At 32.9% G+C, this 23716-nt stretch overlaps 1 protein-coding gene and 1 long non-coding RNA gene across 2 annotated transcripts in view; both read left to right on the top strand.

Annotated features, from left to right (window-relative positions):
• The window catches only part of LOC149787102 (neuralized-like protein 4), an 88349-nt gene extending 67874 nt beyond the window's left edge, over positions 1 to 20475 (top strand). Inside the window, exons 6-7 of the transcript XR_016425085.1 lie at positions 18783 to 18998; positions 19772 to 20475. The gene's annotated coding sequence lies outside the window, so the exon portion shown is untranslated. The remainder of the gene's footprint in view (positions 1 to 18782; positions 18999 to 19771) is intronic.
• Positions 7106 to 18152, top strand: LOC149787103 (uncharacterized). Its single transcript, XR_016425258.1, has 3 exons — positions 7106 to 7240; positions 8781 to 8847; positions 18029 to 18152. It is a non-coding gene; the product is annotated as an uncharacterized LOC149787103 (long non-coding RNA).
• Positions 20476 to 23716: the final 3241 nt, after the last annotated feature.

Below are 23716 nucleotides of genomic sequence, written 5' to 3'. Positions count from 1 at the left end.
GGACTAGAAGTCAATATTTACTTGGCTGGTTTATTCGACAAGAGGATGAATATGGTCGCAAACAGATATTGTACTTTGTTCCATCTTTAAGAAACAACGGTCACTTGGAGCCAATGGAAGGAAAATCTGGTCGGAGAAAGGATACAAGCTGCTACGCCAAGATAAATTGCCCTTCACCAGGCCAGCTTCTAATTGTTTACTTTGATATAAGGCATTAATTTCTGCATAAATAATAGGCTCTGTTGCATTTGGGAGATTTCCTTTACCCATCCCTGTCAATTTCTTTATTTTTAATTTAAGCACTTCTCTGCATTTGCTAAATTGAATATCGTTTACAAGGGAAAATCCATACGTTTTCGTTCTCATATGCCTAGGACGGAAATCTCCTCAGAGTTGTTGGCTCAAATTCAGTTTTATTTTTCCTTTGGATAGTCAGAGAAAAACAAACAACATCTAATTATGGTCATTTAGCACAGAAGGAGTGATAAATATCATGTTCCTGACTTCCCCAATCTACGTGCAAACAGTTTCTCATCATTTTCTGTAATTTTACTCTTCATACAAAACGAGAGACTACCATTCAATCACTGCAATTCAGAGGGAAGCGTCCAGAGTTTATTCCGACTATGCATTATGTGAATGATGTCATAATTATAAGAATATCATCAAACCTATCAGGAGACATTAACCGGTTTATGTCAACATCAAGAAATCAAAAATAAACATCCACCGCTAAGTGTGTGTGTGTGTGTGTGTGTGTGTGTGCTTGTGTGTGTTTGACTTGGAATTTTAATGTAGGTTTAAAAAGTGTTCAGTCATATCGCTATGTTGTCTGCAGTGTGGCAGTTTTTAGTAATGTCTAGCACTGGGGCATCATGCTGCAGACATGTAGCATAATGTCCCACCCAGTCACATTATCCTGACACCAGGACGACCAGTCCAAACATTAAACTCTTAATGCTGAGCGCCAACACAGGTAGCTGTTAGTACCATTTTTGTAAGTCTTGGCTATGAATCGGCTGTGGATCGAACACACGAACTCCCGCATCGAATGCGGACGATCTAACCACTAGGCCACCGGAGTGGTTTCCACCGCTAAGATATCCTCAGTTTAATCTGAGAGATACTAAATAGTTATGGTGCGCACGCATTCAAAAGCACACACACTCGAAATAAACAAATCATAAATGAAATAAATATATAAATGAACGTTGTCATTCAGTACAAGGCATTCAACCGAGAAAATTAAGTAGCATGTAACATGGACTATCCTTTCACTCACCCAAGCAATCTGGTTTGTTGGTAAATGTAACAAAGTCCTATTCTTTGTTCCCTGTGATCAGCGAAAATTATATTCTTCTGACTGTGGAGTAGGTTACTTAGCAATGTCAATAGAATAAATCAATTTTTTCGAGCCATCGAGACAGATCGCAAGTAAAGGTTCGCATGACTATTTATTGACTAATGACGGGCGGCATAATAGAAAGGAAGGGCAACATACATATGGCAGGATAATGTTAATGATTCTAAAGAGTTATGAAACTAATCAAACCAACGTGTGTTAAAATAATTAAGAGTGTGTGTATCAATCTGTATATTAAGTCACTGGTATGTTTGTGTATCTGAACAAATCTGACATTATACAATCTATAAAGACCGAGCATACCTTTAGGAATTATTATGAAATGTTTGTTTGTGAAGAAAATGTAGCCATTTTGTTACATAAACATTTTCATACGGAGCATAAGGAAAATTTAAGTCAGTAGTAAGTGTACTCCGCACCCACCCACTTATCAGCGCCAACACAAGGAGTGATACGATGGAGTGATACATTATGTTGTCACCATTTGACCTGTAAGAGTTGCTGGAACTTGCCGATTCCTCTCATCATGTGCCTAAAACAAAACAATTAAGCCAGAGCTCTTAAATACGTTTTTGTCATTAAGTGATATCAAAATTGAACATGAGCATTTTGTTCTTCTGTTTTTCTAATGCAAAGTCCGCCACTGCATACACATAGTAGATGTTTTCGCTCATTGTTGTCTGAAGTCCAAAGGTACATTTGACATTAAGGTCATATGTCATATGTGATATGGCCCACCTGTAAACGATTCATTCTAATTTCCAACAGTGTTGCCGACAAAGATATTACTTTTTATTACGTGTCTACATTATTAAGTCAGAACATAGAGTCACTTGCCTTCTTTGGCCAAATTGCATGAATACCTCGAGTACAGACGCACTTCTGATTTTCTGTAAATCGACTGACACAGTTCATGTATCATACGTGTGCGGAAGTACTGACCATTTTTTTTGTCAATCAACTGACACAAATGTATAAATGACATACCCTCTTTGTGGATCTAATAATTGTATTTTATACTGAGAGTAACTCCATAAACATCACGTAAATGATCGCTAATCATCTGTCGAGATGAACGCTTGAGCAGTAAATTAACCTAAAGATATGGTGTTATAAATTATACTAAATTGGCAGTTTGTAATAATGTTGCCGTATTAAAAATATTTATTCTTATCTAAACATGATTGAATATAATATATCGATTCTTGTTTACCTGAAAACATGATTAGATAGAAGCATAATTTCCGAATCTCTATACAGATATTACCGTTGTCTACCTAACCCGAAATCGAAAACTACCTTAATTACATTATCTGTTTAAATCCCTTGACTAGATTAACATACTTTTCATTTGACCTGTAATTGGAAGTACCTTCCACGCTATTACATACATGCAGATATATATATATATATATATATATATATATATATATATATATATATATAAGTAATTTTTGTTAACGGTGATCCATTCTCTATTCGTGGGAATGGTTACACCTTTGAGTATTATGCGGCCCCTGTTTATAACCGCTGGGTGATAGGTGCCTTTACTCGCTCCAGGGTTCAATTCCTGCTTGCAACTAACTTAAATTATACCCCTTGCTTGATTTTATCCCTATCACGCTATTTGCAGATCTGGGAATGTTAAGGGCATATAATGACCCTTAAACTAATGAATATGAAACCCGTATAGATTAATGCGGCCCGTCTCTCTTCAATCAAGGTGTAATATTTTTAACCAGGCGCTCTTTCATGAAACTACCATGGAAAAATCAACTTGTCATTAGATCAAGATTAAACAAAATCGATTTCACGTTAATCCAGGTCAATCAGCTTGGTTCTAATATTATTAAACGTAAATGTAACAAATTATGTATTTTATTTAAAGTCTATGTACTTGAACATGGACATCATTACCTAAAGTTTTATATGTAAAATTAGGGTAAATCTCCGTTGACGCATCGATATGTCCGGTCATCAACAGTCTTTCTTTCAAATTTAGTCTGAATAAAACTTAGGTTGAATACAAATTATGTTCACTTTTCCAAATGGATATACATGCTATTCGAATTAATAGTTCATGCTACTTAAATAGAATAACGAATGATATCCTATACAATTTTCTATTGCTTGATAGGTAAATTTGAAGATCTTATAAATATAGATTAACGAATAGTATTTGTATATTAAAGTAGTATTTGTTTTGCTGTAGCAAACAAAGCTACAAAGTATGGATATTTTCCAAATCGCTTGCATGAATCCATGCTTAGATATGCGCAGAATACGTCTTATTCAATGTGTCCTTGGAAATACGCTAGAAACAAACCTACCAACCTAAAATATTAAACTTCTGTTTCTCAGACCACATCATCTCCATAACGAAACAATAGTTGATTTCTTTACAAAGATTCTTGAATTAATATATTAAGTAAATTACATGTTTTTGCGTATCAGGAATGGACTAAACAACGCCACAATTACCGACAATTACAGTGTAAAATTCATACTGTTACAAGAAGTGAAAAATAACTTCTGTTTAGGCACAGAGATGTTTATGTTTTGTACCGCATATAGTTCCATTACAGCTTCGTCATATCTTTCTCCAATCATATCATTTTACCTCATTTTTCTTTATTTTGGCGGTATTTTCTTACTGTTGCATACGTTTTATCGTTAAACGTTCCTGAAATCTAAATATATTTTCACTTTTAAAGCGATTTATATACTTTATTTTTTTTTATAAGACTCATGCGAGAAAAATCCCCCGTTTTGTTACCCAGATCATGAATGTCCCTGTTATATTATAAACCTCTCCCCAACAACACAAGACAAAGTTATATTGCTATATAGTTTTGGTTCCACATCTTCAAACCAATTATAAAGAAATTCGACACAGTTCTAAAGGTATAAAACTTTATTATTTTAAATAAATTTATTTCTTTACAAGTGTTCACACAGTTTCCGATAAAATATAACTGTTCATCAATGTTAAATATTTACACATATGATCGAAAAGAATAATAATCAGAAACGAAGAACTACTGTATTGTAATTTAATTCAAGTGAAATGTATTTTTGAGAGAGATATATACTTTTCTTTCACCAAAAAGGTTTTTAATGAATGTTCAAGTCTGTTTTGATAATTATCTACCAATATTACACATTAATACTGTTGCTGCTTTTTGTCTTCCTTTAAAGCACCGAAATATATACGAAAATATTCACTGATGTGTGTACATGACCTGATAATATAATAAACATGTAAAAATATTAATCTGAACGAGGAATAAAGGTGTATTAACCAAGCTATATCTTACAAGATGTAAACATATTTTCCAATATGAAAAAGTACGAAAATTTTAACTAAACGATAGCTATTTTCTGCCCAGCCCATGCATTATTTAGAAGTTATAACTGTCGCTAAAATCGCTTAATAACTGTAATAATAAAACCTTTGTGATACAAAATAATTACAAGAAAATACAGAAATTATACTGATTTAACTTCCCACATAAATGGAACCATCGTATAAAATATCCACCCAGAATATGAGCTTATGAGTTTGTTTTAGAGATATAAAAGCCAGACGTTTGATATTACATGGTCATTCCAATATGTATGTATGTATGTATGTATGTATGTATGTATGTATGCATGCATGCATGTATGTATGTATGTCTCTTTGTCTGTCTGTCTGTTCTGTCTGTCTGTCTGTCTGTCTGCATGCATGCATGCATGGATGGATGGATGGATGGATGGATGTATTATGTGGGTGTGTGTATGTGTGTATGTATTTATGTATGTATGTATGTATGTATGTATGTATGTATGTATGTATTTATGCATGCATGTATGTATGTATAAATGTATCTATGTATGTATATATGTATGTACGAATGTATCAGTGGAGAGACAGATGAATAGATGGATGAATACATAATCAATAATATCATCTACACGATGAATTAAAATTATGTCAAATTAGAATATATGACGACTATGAATGAACGTGTGCATACACCCCCACCCCTATATATATATATATATATATATATATATATATATATATATATATATATATATATATATATATATATATATACATATATATATATACATATATATATATATATATATATATATATATATATATATATATATATATATATATATATATATATATGTAGGTAGGTATGTAGGTAGGTAAGTAGGTTGGTAGGTATATGGCTTAACAGCTCGTAAGCACAAAGCTTGCTAAATGGTGCAGATTGAGAATGAACACGCAAACGTCGAAAAGGTAAATGTTTTTTTTTAATTCAGTATGTGATTAATGTGTTATAATAAGGACCAAAATGCATTATAATATTTATATTTATGTATTACAATATTTAATAATATTGCAGTATTACAATTATTTGACCAACATGTATTACAATATAGATATTTAATAATATTTCATAATTACAATTATGTGATCAGCAGATAGTATGATAACTAGCAAATATATTATATTATTTAAGCATGACTTTATGTGCTTTATCAGTGCGTGTTGAGCCCTTTTATATGCTTTGTCATCCTATGTACACCAGATTAGATACATGCATTCCTGTGTTACTGTTGATTAGCCTTCACTCTGCCAGTAATTATCACATTAATTCTGCTTGTCATTACGCGAATAATTTGTTGTGACCGGAAAGTTTGGTATAGGGTGTCACTGTAAAACTGATTAAAATTACTTCGAAACATTATCCATCAATATTGGTTCACAAAGTGTGGCATATTATTCAGTCCTCCTGCATATATAGGAGGTTGGCGTTTTGTAAGTGATGGGATGAAACGGCAAATTCGAGTAGAAATTTTTTTACAATAAAAGATATGTTATCTATTCATTTTGGCGAATAAAAGTGTTTACATATTGCAATTATTGCATTATAAAGCTTGTTCTTTTATACGCTGCATACAAACTTTTAAACAAGACCTACTTTTAATTATCTGACAGGGGTCCCGAGTGGCCGAGTGGTCTAAGGCACTCACCTTTAAGGATCACTGCCATCTCACCTCTGTCTGCGTGGGTTTGAGTCTCGGGCTCAGACAATGTGGGTAAGTGAGAAAACCAGCCAGTAGCTTTTGGTGGGTCGGTATTCCCGGGTTCTTCCAACATTGATAACTGGTCTCCGAAGTTATCCTATCTTGTGATGAAAAATGGCGTTAAAGCCTACAACAACATCAACAACCATCTGGTATGTACAACAGGAGGTACATGTCATATAGATTAAGTGCTTTATTATGCATTCCAAACAAATGATTTGTTCTCGGAGTAGGCTATATGTTAAATTCGATTTTTGTCACATTAGGTATACATATTTAGCTTGTAAAATTAATTCTAAATTTTATTTTAATGGGCTGCTGATGTTTAATTAGTCTACATTAATCAAGCACATCGCCTATTACATCAATGTATATGTATGACCAATTGCATACCCATATACATTTCCCAAATCCATATATAGATACTTTTTATTACATGACCCCGAATCGAAATTGCTTTACTTACATCATCTATATTTTTAAAAGCTTCATATCGAAACTACATTCCTGAGATAAAATTTTAAAAAATCTTTAAATAATTAATTGTATTTTTTCACCTGTCCCGAAATCGAAACTACGTAGCTTAAATAATCCTTTCCGAATCTGATTCCAGATCAAAACTGACACGAAATTTAGTTTACTCGCTTAGATCATCTTAATTGTTTGCCTGACCTCAGATCCAAGTGACTTGCTGACTATAACATATGTATATATGCCTTGGACTGAAATGTGGGTTTTATCAGCTGCTTTACTAACGTTACAGGTATAACAGGTTGATATCTACAACAGGTTAGTAGCGATAATAATAATAATAATAATAATAATAATAATAACAATAATAATTGAAACTTTACATTCATATTTAACATTCTATGTAATTCTTGTTACACTCAGTATAATACGAATGAAATATCGTATTATCGTATGTTTACAGGATCAGGATCCAATTTTGTATTATTCACAACATTCCACCCACCTCTACGATACCAAACAACACCATCCTCGTCGCCACGACACCCACCAACACCCTAACCACATTTAATATAAATAAACCTTAATAACCACCATGGCCTTTTTATCCAATAAAGATTTTTAAAAAACCCAATACATCCTTGGTCTCCAGGACTGTATATAAGCATTGACGATTAAACAATATACCCTCTATTTGAAATATTTATTTGGTTATTAAGTCTGAATTTATAGTTAATTAGACACTAGTAAACGACTTATCACTCTCAGGTTTGCGAGGAAACAAATTTTGTTTCATTAAAGTTATTTCATGTTCAAAACAGGCTAGGCTAACCATAAGAGCTCATTGAAAATAGAATTATGACTATTGGTAAATCGTTATAGCGATGGTTGGTCTAAATACTGTAACAATGAAAAACAAGAGCTTTATAGAAAGTAAATTAAGAATATAGTTAATGGTTATGAGGCTGTGGGTGCAGTTGCCCTACAAAGTAGGACTTCGACTCGTAGACAGTCAATTGTTAGTATTCGCCCCCCCCCCCCACCCATTGTTCAGTTACCAGTAGTTTCAGTTTTGTTGTTTATTTTGTAGACTTTGAGTTTTCTGCTCCTAGATAAATACTGATTCCTATTGGCTAATGGTGAACTTGCTGTTGAACTTCTGTAGTTGGCGTATTTGAAATGCTTATGAGATTTTGTCGTCTGTTTTCGATGTATTCATGTATGAAATCTAACTCATGAATTATTTGGCGAAAATCGTAGCGTTCGACCTCTACCCAAGCCAATAGAGTAGTTGGATGAAGAATATACGCGAGCAATGACATTGATCAGTGTATCTGAAAAAAAAATTATATCCCGATTTATATCTTATGTAGTCCAAGAAAGAATGATTTTGTTTCAATCACGTTACAAGGAGTTGCTATTTTATTCTGTCAAAATTAATTTATGTCATTGTTTTTCGTTTCTAAGGCATAACATTTGTATGCGTTTGTTTGTTGAGTTTACATTCGTTACTTTGTAAGTGACTCTTGTTAAAGAAGTTGAAATATTTATTAAACTGGTTTATCGCATATTTTATATATTGCAATTACCGCAGATATACATGGCCAAGTTCTTACTAATTAAAATAATTTTAATTAGTATATTATAAACATGAAATAGTATACATTGGGGATGGAGACTCATTCAGAGAGATTATTAATGGGGATACATGGAGAGAAAGATTGGAGATGGGGACAAAATGAGAGAGACTGGGGACGGGGGCGTATCGAGACAAACTTCCTATTACCTCTGGTATTTCTAATACGACTAAAATTTATAAAATTGTGCAAAATGATATAATGCAAAAAACGAATTTCAGGATCAGTGAAGAATGTGTCTTTTGGAAGATCTGGCGCGAAGATTTATAGAAACGTTGGAGCTTCCATGTAAGTAAAACGCACATTTATGAAAAAGTACAGTTAACTGTGTTTTTGAACATATGCCGATCACAAAAAAAAAAACAGCGGCAATTATGTACTCCTACTCCTGCAACTAGTACTGACATGCAAAATGAATGAAGATAAAAGTGGAAGAAGGTAATTGTCTGAATACTTATGATTATACAATTATCATCAGTGTCAGTTTCAGTTCCATGACGAGAACTGCTATAACTTACGAGAAATCCTAGAAAAGTGTTATCCTTGTAAACACAAATTTCGGACCTATACAGATCATGTAAAACATTTGAACCAACAAAGATAATATTAATTAAATTTTCAGATCCGGGAAGGTGACGCCGCTGCTATTGAGTTCTCTAAAGGTTTAGTTATCTCATTTGAAATATGTATCTATATATTCGGGCAGCTATCGCTATTTGCAAAGAAGTTGACAGCCCTTTGCAAACAGATATGTGACGAAGACCAACGTACCAGAAGGAAACAAATCATGTAAAATAAATCAAGTGGAGAAAAGGTATGTGCACATGGGGATGGCTCGACGAATATGACAGAGAAAGACGAAATTGTAGAAAGTAAAACAGTTACAGAAGAACTATGCACATCCAACATAGTGATATAGGCTACAAGTAAGTTGGTACTAGGGCATCGCAAGACGGTAAACTACGAACATTGGATTACATCTATTAGCACAAATGTTTGCGTCTTTGATAACATGATTTACTAAATATCTTTGCAGCAACTTTACATAGGGATGCCATTGTTACACACATGACAAACGGAGGAAGTGAATATAAATTAGTATAATAAATAAAGTTATGCTTACTGGAGTTGGAAGCTGTGGTCAAAGATGGAGTGCTAGAGTCTCTTTTTATTAATATTCAGTATTAGTTACCATTGTAACCTCCACACATATATATGAGCGCATGTCATCTACATCCAAACGAATATTAATATCTTGTTTAATTTACAACGAAAGTTAATACGGTCTCTCTCTCTCTCTCTCTCTCTCTCTCTCTCTCTTAAAAGTCATGAAAACAATTGTTTTTTAAAGTAATGTATTTAATTATTGGCACAAGTCTTCGAATGGGCATAGAGAGAGAGAGAGAGAGAGAGAGAGAGAGAGAGAGAAAGAGACATGTGTAGGAGTCAGTATTGCCCTGTGCTGCACTTATGCAGATGTTTGATATATACTCATTTTTAGTGCTAATAATTTAAACCTAAAATATAGCTTACATAAACATTTTAAAAAATTAATTGAGAACAGAAAATACAAATATTTAGGAAATACATAAATCATTCTTAGCATCGGTAATGATCATATTATTATAATACTAATTATTATTATTATTATTAAACATTATGTTACTACAATGCCGTCTTTTTGTTATTATATTTTGTTGCTGTAGATATTACGTATTGCAGAAACGTGGTTTTATCATACAGTCCCTGCCTACACCAAACATTGCAAAATCCATACAATGTTACCTCAGGAATCACACATTTCTAACCATCGTAGTTCGAAATCACAACAATGTTTAGGATACCTCTCTTCTGGTATTTTTAGAAGTATTAGCCAACACTTGAAACATAATTTATATTTAATAATCTGCATGCTACGTCTTACGCATTTAAATGTATTTGGAGTAGATATAGCACGAATTAAACGACCCACCAGCGTTTTTAAAGCCATGGTCATTATAAAAACTTCAAACATCAACGAAATAGTTTAGATTAGGAACTATCTTTGCGTCGAACAGACTAAACAATCCTGTTGCATGCTTTTTTATATCAGATTTTGAAAGACCTTTCTGGCACATATACCAGGAGCGTTTTGAAGACATAGCTATTAGTAGTATGATTAAATCGTTACCGCTGTAGGGCCATAGTATCATTTTTTGTGTAACTTATGAAATAGCCAACTCTGCGAAATACGATCAGGATTTTTTCCAGATTCATTTATATTTCCCTTTTATGCATTTATAGAGTTTACTGAGCATGTTTTTAAACTGCAGGGAAGTGACAGCAAAGACATATCAGTTTTCTGACTATAAAAGAAAAAATTATTCTAAGGTTTCAACTTCAACTAACAAGGATTCTAGAGCGTTGAAATATAAGGAAAAGTGTACAGGGGGTTAAATATAAACTTGTACGCTCACAGAGCAATTACACATATCAATACAAATATTGCTGCACTTAGCAAATGCTATCACATCATTATACATTGCCTTAATAATTCTTAACATTTTACGACTAACGGTTTCACTAACTAGCGTTTCGTATAGTAAATTCATCTCCTCCTTTTCAACTCATTTTCATAGTCCATGCATACTGCATGACAATCTGTATAATATCCCAATTAAAAGATGGCTTGTCGTTCTCTAAGTTATTCATTTTCGTTCACACATTCATTTATCCTATTTTTTTAAATCGATGTAAAACCTTTGTTTAATGTATGTAGTAAACTAAAGCCTCTAATTGGAGGGTTCATTTGCGTCATCAAATATTGTATTAAATGCTATTCTTAATATTAGTGTAATTATGTAGAGATAAAGAAATCCCTATATAAAGTAACTACTCCCTCAGTTTTGTCATGTTTCACTTTACTCCGTGCTAGGCGGAATTTCCCTTTAGTGATATTATTTCTTGATTATCAGGAACTATCTGAATATTTTAATTTTTCCGCAGCACGTCAAATAACCAGAAAACTTTTAAAATAATTATGAAAAACAAAGTCACACCAAGTTGCCGATGTGATGATGGTTCGTACATGGGTACACCGATTCTTTACACGGTGATATACGACATGTATATTGTTAGATTATAATCCATATGAAATGTGTTGTTATAATTCATATTACATTTACTTGTTTCTTGCAAGGCGTTTATTCACATTTCCTTGGAATTTATAATCTTCAAGTGATTTTATTGTGTATGATATTCTCAACTGTCTTAGCCATATTATGGTCGTGCTTGTAGCTGATATACAGTCTCTGTCGAACTAAGACTGATCTTTAGGAGCTTTCTTGGAGCTAGGTTTTTCTTTCTATAGAGTATTTTCATATAGTTGCTACATTGTGGTAAATACCAGCGAGTATATCGACGCATTCATTGCGTTTCTTGTAGTTGATATATTTTAAAATCGCATCCACAATTTGAGATGATAGATCCTTGAGAATTTGGATAAAAGACGGCTGTTTTGAATTATTCGATATGTATGCATCTATTACTTTATCAACAAGGTCACTTATAGTTTTATGTTTTAATTTGCAAAGGAAAAGGTAATGGTCATATTTATAAATTCCAACATATTTTCTAACCCAGAAGACGATATATATTTCCTACACATACATCAGGTAAGGTAAATTATAATATATTGCTGAGGATAAGTTACCGTAAATACCATTTCAATTTTCTAATGACTTTATGTGATCCACGTCTACCATTATCGATCTTAACTCGGCCATGTGATATAGATGCAGACGTTTTTCTCCATAATGATATATCTTCTTTAGCTTTTGATTAGCTCGATCATATGTGTCTTCATCTTCTGTATACATTACATTCCTGAAACTTGCCTATCATATTTAATAAAATCTGTTTTGATAACCGGATAGGCATTAAACCAATCTCAAGTCGTGTTTAAATTTCAGTCACTGTCTCATGCAGTCTGTCAGTCTTCTACCAGAGGACCATAATTAGATTTGCCATATATTCATTTAAAATTGTTCAGTTCATCTATGGAAAATTCAATTGGAATGAATTTTTCCGTGATTTTCATCACTTCATTTATGATTTCCTGCATTGTTGCATTCGTACTTAAACATTAGGCCGAAATGGACTTGTCAGATTAGCCCGAGAATTACTCACTCACGTAAGCCTGGTATTTTTTACAATACTTTATGACACGTGCGGCCCTTGTGAATGTTTTCGTCCTCCTTGGTTAGATATGTTGTGTCTAATTATGTGTGTAGGACCTGGATTGGTCTCCACGTCGTGTACAAATAACAAGTAGACAAGAACACGTTTTACTGCCACTGATTTCCATTTTTTGTAATTGATACGGATTTCAGAGATTTGGCTGAATAAAAGAAACACCCGATCCGGCACCTCCATTACCTATCTAAAGCTTAACAAAAGGCTAATAGTATACTACAAGTCATTGGAGTATAATCCATTTCACCCCAGCACTTGATGTACATATACTTAACCGTCTTTGGCGCAAACTTCGTTGTAAAGAAAGTAATAGTTTATTACATTCATATTCTTGACTATACATAATTGTGATGTCGAAGTTGTTAATTTCACATTTGCAAAACCCTAGTGTTGACAGTATAGATATTGTCATTTTAGGGAGCTCTAGTTACAGCAATTAGCACGACTACAAATTCGGCTGTACCTGAAATCCTCGATAAAATAATGGGTTTATGACATTTATAGTTGTAATAGAAGTATAATTGATACTGAAACTGAAAAAAATTAAACATTTAGTTAATGTCTATAGCTGAAGTTCTATGTTTAAGCTCAAATATATGGCAATTTACTTTTAGTCTGTCATGTAATCCACACTTTTTTCCATAAAATGTATACTTATCAACCAGTCAAAATCCTTTCCTCCAAGTATTAATAGCGTTTTAATGCATTCATTATCGACATTGACAGTCATAATAATAATAAAATTCCCACTACCCACGCCCGCGGAAATAGGGGTGGGTGTATATCCTGCTACCAATCCGACATCAATCATTCCATTAGTAATGCAGTTACCTCCTTCACCGCTGCAGATAACGAATGCAAACGTTAGGATATGATTATGGGTGGTCTCACGATGTGAACGATGGCTTGAACAGATAAAATAAGCTGTGGAGGTGGGTCCAGGGCGTGTGGTAATTGGTTGATTGAGTCTAAATATTTCAAATATTGTAGAGCATGATCTGAATGATGAATTTTGTCATCACAACGGTCACTATTGTATGTAGCGGGTTTTGGATTACATCATTACATCTTGTAGAATGAATGGGACTTGTGGGAATACCGGCTTTGAAACTCTTCAGATCCTCACTAGATGCTTATGGATAAGATTAAGTACACAATGAGACCAATCAGAGATATAATCAATACAGACCATGGGTTACGTCCTTTGCATAAAGGACATGCAATGGCAATGCAGCCCTGAAACAAGTGAGATCTCGCCAGGTAACCATATCGTGATTTTAAGGACATTAAATAAAATTAGTTATATATCCAAAGCATACTGTGGTAAATGGTATGCATTACTCACTTGAAAACGTTTTTGCAGACAATATGTGCGGCTACAGAGCGCTTACCAAAACGCTAGCAACTTTCTTGTGGAGAACTCATTATCTATCTTTTTGATAGTCCCATATGTTTGCTTTAATGAACTTACAATAATCCGTTTCACTTATGTATGTAGAGACAGAAATATTCATACGCATAAAGAGAACTTTATGACATTGTCTTTCATTTGACCTCAGTCTGTTACTGAAACCTTCAAACTTGATCCCTCAAAGTTTCATTTAAAAATGGTAAATTTAAAACTATCTTTGCAACCCAAAATTTGTATTGCAATAGTTTATCTTATTTTTGTATTAGAATTGATCCACAGTATTTTTTTCTCTGAGTTTTATAATAAACTCAATGTGCTATTGCACACGTACTAAAAAATCAACATATACTAAAAATGTATCCTTTCAATACGAAAAGCAGTTGGTGTTGTATGCAATTTTTGAAGACTTGCATTTTGATCCTATAAAATCATTTGGACTTGATATTTTTACATTGGATTTTGGATAAACAACCAAGGTGTGGCTTACTTCTTAGAAGCTAAATTATATACAGGTGTCGCTTACTTATTAGACGTCATTTGACGACCTGCTTTTGGTTTAATCATTAAACGTTGCATGACAATATACGTTTGGTTTGCTTATAAGACGTTAAACGACACCCTACATGTGATTTAAGTAGTAGGCGCTATATTTCAACCTACTTGTGACATACTTTTTAGACGTTACATGATAATCTACACGTGGCTTATTCATGATTCGTTAAATGACAACCTACTTGCGGCTTTCGCATTAGACTTTAAGACAGAATATGGAACTTAATAAACTTTATAGATAAGTCACAAGATATTGACAGTACCAGATAAATTATTAATGTTTTTTAATATGACAGGCGATGCCAAAAATACAGTGGAATGAAATTTAAGTACAATGCCGGTAAAAACAATTACAATTTATTGTGAAAGTGATGATTATTTCAAGTTGATTAACTGCAACATACACAAAGTCGTTTAGATCGAATATAATTAAACAAGACAGTATGAATAAAAAAATAAAAAGTCTAACTCAAGTAACGTACACAATACTGACACTGAAGCTAAACGGTTTGCAATATACGCTACAATGATTGAAATACCAGTATCAGACATGGTACAGTTTATTGTCCATTGTATCATGTGATATCTTCTTTGGACTATCAGATTCAAAATAACACATTAAAAAGATCCTGAATTGCCTGCAAGTGGTAAAAAGACTAGAGTTCAGCAATATGTGTCTCCAGATAAGTACCTTTACTTTGCGATCAAATGAAGAATAGGTTAATGAGAAATGAAAGCTGGACATGATATCCTTAAAGGCTATATTACGAATGAAAGTTAGCGACATATATGCCATTGCAGCATTAATTAATTTCACTCTTGACTGTCCGACAGAGAAATAAAAATGGGTTTTGATGCTGTGCATTATGACAAAGAAATTAACACATAAATTTTGTCAAATGCATGAATAATGAAATTTCAACGACTTCAGAATGTTTGCCCGATATGGTTAATTCACAAAATGAACGAGTCGATAGTTTAAATAAGTCACAAGTACGTATTGGATGATGAACAAGTATAACGACCCATTATTAACGTGAGTGATATTTATTTTGTACTGATAATCGGTGCATTGGAAGTTATTTAGGATTACGCATCATACAATATCGTGTTTTCGCACATTCATTAATCAGTCTTAAAGTTTAATATCTTATCCACGTACAGGGAAACCAAAATAAAAGCAATAGAAAATGTACACACTAAACAAGAAGAACAATCACTAAACCAAAATCAATTATGTTGTAAGTATAAATACATACCTTTGAAAGAACGAGAAAGTCTTTTTTTATCTTTGTGAGTATATTATATGAGAAGCACATGAAGGCTAGTTGTAGAAAGACTATGCTTGCACTATTTAAATATAGAATGACAAAATAAAATACGTCTTTGTCATAACTTTAACAATTCTGTTTAAGAAGACCTACATGACAGTATTTCAATGCTGATTAGACGATATAGCCTGCGGATAAACTGTATGTGTCTTTAGAGTTACTGATTCATATCTGTCTAGGTGCACATTTGTTTTGCATTATTGTAGTAAGATAGATAATTAAAAATAAAGTAGCAAACTAGAGTTAAGTGGTTGAATTATTTTTATAGTTTCAAGCTTTGTAGTGAATAATTTCAGAAAGAATATGTTTTTTTTTTTTTCTTCTACGGCAAGGACATTCAAACATATAAATAGTCGGTGAAGAAACTCATGCTTTTCCAGAAATAAAAAATACAGGTGAAACATTCAGAAGCACAGATTTTATAAAAAATATCGGTAGATGATTTTTGTTATCAGAACTCGCAAGCATACGTTTCCACATCATATAATTATATGTAGCAGGATTTTAGTAGTCATGTAATCGGAGTACCGGGTACAAGTACATCAAACACGTAGTCAAATTTCGTAAGACAGCATTTAAAGACATAATAATGTTATGCTGAAACGTTCTGAGAAAGAAAATGGTCTTCCTATCATGTTATGGCTGGTACGGCTCAAGGAAATACCGTTTAATTCTGCCAGACCAGGTAACAAACAACTTACCTATGCAGATTGTTGCGAATTCCAGGATTTACCCTGACGTCACACCAGAACATAAATGTGTACTATCTAAATGGGGTAGGTAACGTCAGATTAAGCTCGGACTACTTTGCCACCACCACATGCTTGAAGAGAAGACAAGACAAGACTTCATTACACTAAGATTGTACAGTTCACATCATCTGATGTATATAAGACAATAAACATGAATATAGCGTGTAAGTTTTGTAATTGCACAGTCCATGACAATAAGACATTTATCGCTTTTGGTAATTGAGCGAATTGTTTTGTGTCAAAATTTAATTTGCATGAAAACTTTCTATTATAATTGTGATTTCTTTAATTATCTCCGTAGTCAAATTTTGTCTTTGACTGAAGAAATGTTTCGAGATTTTGCCTAGAATTTACTTTATTAGTTAGATGCTTTATGCATACTTAATAAAATGTTTAGAATTATCTCATATTAGCAGAGTTAATAAAATGTCTTAAATTGTCTCACTATATTGCTCATACGTACTAAATGATCTTAATATATCTCTCATTTAAAATGTCAGAGATTGATCTTAAACATCTTTAGGTAGCGTTTAGTATTCAGTACTGATCATGTCTTTAAAACACATTGCTAAACTTCTACCGTCATGGCTATACCATAAAGACTCAACAATTATTATTATTAGTAGTAGTAGTAGTAATAGTAGTAGTAGTAGTATTAGTAGTAGTAATACATGTTACATTTTTTCAGCTGTTGTTAATATACATCATGTGACTAAAAGACACATGGAAATTCATTTACGAAAGTCTCTATAAAAGAAGACGATGTGGTTACGAAACATAAAAGAAGTCACATCTTACACTATTTTATGAAGATATCAAAACCTTTGAGGCTATTGTCAGAATAGTTTACTAAAATACTGATCAGTGACTGAATACTTTCGTAATTTCGAGATATTCATTCGATTATCAGTGAAACAGAGTATACGCAAAACAATTCAAAGTTTCATTGATCATATTCTTGGTTTCACAATGGTATGTATGCGTGTGTGTATGTATGTATGTATGTATGTATGTATGTATGTATGTATGTATGTTTCTCTATCTCTTTCTTTATGTTTGTCTTTGCATTTATTGTTTTATTTTGCTGGTGGATGTAAGTTCTACCTCGTCTGTTCACTATCTCTCTTCACATTGGTATCCTTAAGGTAATTTATTTCACCTCTAATATATACTCTTTGCATATTCCATAGTCGGGTTGTTAAAGCATGATGGTCATATCTGCTACTGTGATGGGTGCAAAACGTATTACGAAACTGCCGGCTTCACCGATTACAATTACCCTGTGGATTGGTATCTTTTCAGGGTAAATGTATGGTGAGCATTAAAACATTTCTTTTATGACTAATAATAATTGTTCATTGTACCCACTAAAACAAACAATCTAAATTATTTTGAATTTAAAATCCTAAAACGCATAAGATGCATTTTCCCCAAATATTTTAGCAAGTAAACACAATTTTATTTCAACGAAATACAATATAAATTTAACCGTTGAAGAGGAATAAATTGGAACATAGCAAAATGTTTTTTATAAATGAATTACCTAAATCATCGTTTGCTTTTACATGCGCAACATATATTGTTGTCTGTATCCAAGAAAACAGAATTTGTTCCTTAATCATATCAGTATCCGGATGTATGCGACTATGCTCAACTATGTATGTATGTATGTATGTATGCATGCATGCATGCATGCATGCATGCATGTATGTATGTATATATGTATGTATGTCTATTCACTTACAAATAAAATCATATCGACCATTTCTTCAATGTTCTAGTCATTCAGTACTAATACATCACGAGCGTTGGTTATTAGTTTATTTATGTAATCACAGGTGGTTTGAAAGTACGGTAACATATTCTTCATGTTACTGTAAGTCAGAATGTATTATAAACGACAAATATAAAATCAATTTTTTAATTATATTTTTGCTGTTCCAGCTACAAAAGCAAAAAATCAGGCTTGACCTACCGTGTCAAGCTTGCACTGATGGTTCGTATTTGTCCAGGAAAATATGGTGCAAGCTGCTGAACCATAGAAACATGGTTTACAGTGTTTCTAGTTAATTTGTGGCGATATCCGAAAAATATAATTGAGTGGTCAACAAAACAGAGAGAAAGCGTTGTTATTACAGGAGTTCTGGTCAGATTTGAAAGGTATTACTAGGTCCTTGTATGATCTCAAAACAATAGCAACATAAATGAACAGTCATGTATGAATTTTGGTAACAACGTGCAGTACAAATTTATATTTAAACCGAAATAAAATTTGCATCACATCAGCACATAATACATTCTGAATTTAACAATTATGTTATAACAGAATAAAATGCCAAACTGAGTTAAAGATTGTAATGTAACGAAATATTACACGAAACAGGGATTTTATAATAATAATATTATAATAAAATATTTATATTGCATTATAACAACATATATGGCAAAACTGAATTTAAGATAAATCTCAACTTGTTATAAAAGAACAATTTTTTAATCAGTTGTCATTCAATATTACTCGTAAACGCTGTATTGTATGGGAGATATAAACTATCAGATACATTTGTTTTAGATATAGGATTACATCGGATGCTGTGGAATACACATGCACCTTTTTGTATCGATATTATGCTTGAAGGGCCATAGTGAAGTAAATAATCATAAATTATATTACTGATCCTTAAAATCAAATACTTGATACTTCTTCTCGGACTGGTCTAACATCACTCAATAAATAAATTGGATTCCAGGCAATAAATCTGTTAACATATTATTTATTGTTAACGATCAGACATACATTATCAGAATACAAAACTGCATAAATATATTAATGAAATAAACCATGGATGAGCATATTACCTGTGCCACATTTAAACCATACAAATATGTATATTCTGTACGAAAATTAAGACCTTATTATTTTTTCTTTTCAGGTATCAGTGTACTGGCCATAGTGTAGGTTCATGCTCCATTTTTTAGTTAAATAACAGTTCCGATCAGAGTAATTGGAATGTAGTTTAATGAATTTGACACTTATAATATCAGGAATAGTGTGCATTGAACAGAATCACAACCAAATGTAAAATATATTTTTCTAGAGTTACTGAAGGAGTTCATTGACTATACTATTGTTTCGATCATATCATGCAGGTCTGTAAGGTGTTCAGGATATTTAGATTTCACATTCAATATGTTAGACTTGTAGATAATCCCTGATATTGTACTGTCTAAATATACACATGTTATTGAAACTGATAAGTTCTTAAATTTGCAAAGTTACAACTAAAATCAAGAAAGTTATTTATTCTTTTGTGTGTCTATCATCATTTTATAGCATTGGCCATGTTGTGAGGGATATTGCATGTTTGAATATACAGCAGTACTTCAAACACAATGTTATTTAAGTAATGACGACTTTATATACTACGCGTCAATCTCCAACCATTCATTTTCTTTTTCGTTCACCAACCAAAATTATGCAATCAACAGTATGAAAGAAAATCTCTACTATCAGCCACACTTTTGGGGACACAATTTCTAGGCCACCATGTCATTTCTACCCCAATTTTGAAATCATACGCCAAATACGATCATACAATTTATACAGAAAAAATAAATATTTATGGCATACTTTCAAGCGGACATTTCTCTGACAAATCTAAGCTGTTTAGCAAAAGGCAATCCTTTTCATACCATAAAAACTGGGACTATCAATCCTGAGGATACAGAGAAAATAAAGTCAATAATAAAAATATCTTCTGAAGAATAAGACTAAACTAATACCTAGCATTACTACTTCTAATTTAGAAGGTGTACATAAGAGCAAGGATGCAAGGTCATAAGTGCTTCCGATCCTAAAAATGAAATAATCTAAAACTATTTTGAAAATGAAACAATTTATGGGCCTCTCCGGTCATAGCCGTAAGAACTCATGCTTAAAGGTAATAATAATATTTCTAGTAAATACATTAAGCAGGTAAAAAGACAATAAATTTGCTAATACATCATATCATTGCTAAAAATAGCCTTATCATTCTAAGTTTGCAAAGGGGATAGTACTTGTTCTTGTTGTTGTAAGGACTTATTTAGTCCATACATAGCGGACAGTATAACTGGTGGTGTAAGAACCTGGGAAAACACCGGGAAGGACAATCGATGCAAAGGAAGCTAGTGGCAAGTTTTCTAACGTACATACATTGGACAAGCCAAACATGAACCACGGAGACATAGGCAAGACGGCAGTGATCCGTAAAGGTGACTTGTCTAGATCACTCGGCTACAGGGGTCACTAACGAGACCAGCATATAATGGGTTTAAATATAAGATAAGAACTAGTGCTTAGAAACTGTTTAGAAAATTGAACTAATACTTTAAACAGTAGAAATTAAAAAATGTTCTTTTAAAACAAAGAAAGTAGTAAATCATCTGTAACCGAAATACAGTAAAATCTTTTCTTTAATGGGCAACTGTAATGAGAGATCTGCTGTCTCGAGGGAACAGAAATTTGTAGCAGAAGTAGTAGTCTTTCAAAACAGGTTGTACACAAAGATTATATTTAAAAAGTAGAAATCAGAGTAAGTACAGTTTCCTATTGGCCGGAATTTAGAAGTTATTAGCAGGATGACACAATATATTATCTTGTTAAATTGTCCAAACAAGTGTGTCGAAGACGTTCTCAAAAACACTTTATCAGATGTCAAAGGAAAATCTGGGAAACTTTAGTTTGTACGCATTGATCGGTATGCAAGTGGAAAGATCTAGGCGCATATACGGAGATGAATACATGGACTTTACAGCAAGAAGTCGATGAATTAGCTTGCAAGATCAGCTTAGACGTCACCAAGTTTTAATTTTGAGCCATCAAGTATTTTTCACCGTATTTTATTATCCACCATAAGTTTCAGTGGCAAAGTTTATGATTTGAAAGTTGTGGCGATGATACTTTTTTCGTTATTTACTTTTGTATTCGCCAACAAACCTATTGCTTAGTACGACCGCAATATCGACTACTATTTTGAATTCGTTAACATGATTCGCCATGTTCAACTTTGGTTTAGAATATGTGTTGTAAACGTTCTTGTACGTAATTTGTTATTTTGAAGATCTATTTGTACATTTCTAATTAACGTTAGCGGAATTGCTGGTAACAAAAATAACAGACGCTTGCAATATCTGTAATATGTCTTGAACTAATAAGCTCTTATGTGATATCGTCGATAATATAAAATAAGATATTCCCGTTGTTCTATTTCAAGGTGGCCAAAGAGACCCGTTGCTGCCAGAAAATGTACAAATGCTTCTCGTTGCTCTTTCGTACGCTCGGCCTTAACTTATTGACATATCAACTAGGCACCTCTGTAAAAGAGAAGTAAGACATATCGAATTCAGCAAGAAGCTTTCATAAAAAGAATATGCTTTTGCATTCGGGATATCTCTTGCCTCCGGTACAAATATGCCTGATGACATTGTAACCATTTGTTTTGTTTCGAAACTAGCATCTGATTCTGTCCGTGGTGGCCAGTCTTGCGGCATATCACGTTGTGACTGCAGTGGAGGAGATTATACATCTAGTCTTCTGTTTATATTTAAATGAAGATCTGGCATTCTCTCTTTCAGCATATTGTCTGCGTCTCATGTGGTCAAAATAGTTCAGTCAGCTTCTGATGCTTGTTGAGCGGCAAGCAAAATTACATGTATCATGCACGTTGTTTATACTGAATTTGACCGTCAAATGTTGATGTAATGAAATATTTATCGGTCTGCAGTTTATTTGCGTCATATTTGTATTCCCTGTTGTATTTAACTATGATATAATAAGTTACGATCGCTTTAGCAACGTAACAGCTATTTGTTCAAGATGAGCTTCAAAAGATTTGCATTGTTCTTAAGGAAATCTTTACATGTTATAAGAAATGTACTATAATAAATGTGGTCAGATATTTCATCACCTGAATAGACTGCGCTGACAAAAATTCCGCCTGGTATACGTATAGTTTCCAAATTCTGCAAACGCGAACTTGACATCTAACGATAATTTTAAATCAGTCTTTGTATTTCATGACGTGGTAGTAATCTCCTGCTATCGTGTTTCAAATATTATAAACTATCATCAAGTCATGGCCGCTCATGATCATTATTATCAGGAGAATCTGACTCTACATTTTATCCAACATATCCATTGCCCGAAGTATCGTTCTCGTTAGAATCTTCAGTCGACTCTTTCTTATCGTATGGTTTTATTTCCTTGGATTGTTTTCATATTAATTGCTTGTTTTTTCTAGGGTTGCGTTCAGTTTTTGTGTTATATATATATATATATATATATATATATATATATATATATATATATATATATATATATATATATATATATATATATATATATATATATGTATCAGAATAATTGATTCATTGCTTAGTTCATTTGGTACAGTGATCTCTATCTTACTGAGGCTAAATGAATCCATATCATTGCAAAACATGTTTTCTATATTGTGATTATCAAGGTCATCCTGCACATGATTGCTCTCATATTAAAGACAGAAAAAATACTATTCATATTAACATCTATTTAAATTGACCTATATTTAAACTAAGCTTTTTTGTAGCACCAATTCTGACTTGACGTGTGAAGCATGCCTTCAAATTCTAATTCAACACGCACCTCTTCAACCTCTTCCAACTGCAGAATTCTGAAATTATGAAAGTATATATATTCCAGGTAATGAATATGGAACGTGCCCAGCACGTCGTAGAAGACCTGGTAGGTGCTGGACTATACAGACTTTAGGCGATAGTAGTTAAGTGGGATACCCTAGGGACAATGGGACTTAGCATTAAAAAGACCCCTGGGACACTCTAGGGACAATGGAAATTTA

This window comes from Sinohyriopsis cumingii, chromosome 12 (assembly GCF_028554795.1).
Source record: "Sinohyriopsis cumingii isolate HCF-2022 chromosome 12, ASM2855479v2, whole genome shotgun sequence".
Classification (NCBI taxonomy): domain Eukaryota; kingdom Metazoa; phylum Mollusca; class Bivalvia; order Unionida; family Unionidae; genus Sinohyriopsis; species Sinohyriopsis cumingii.
Note: the sequence above shows the minus strand (reverse complement) of the source record. Positions and strands in the feature narration are given on the sequence as shown.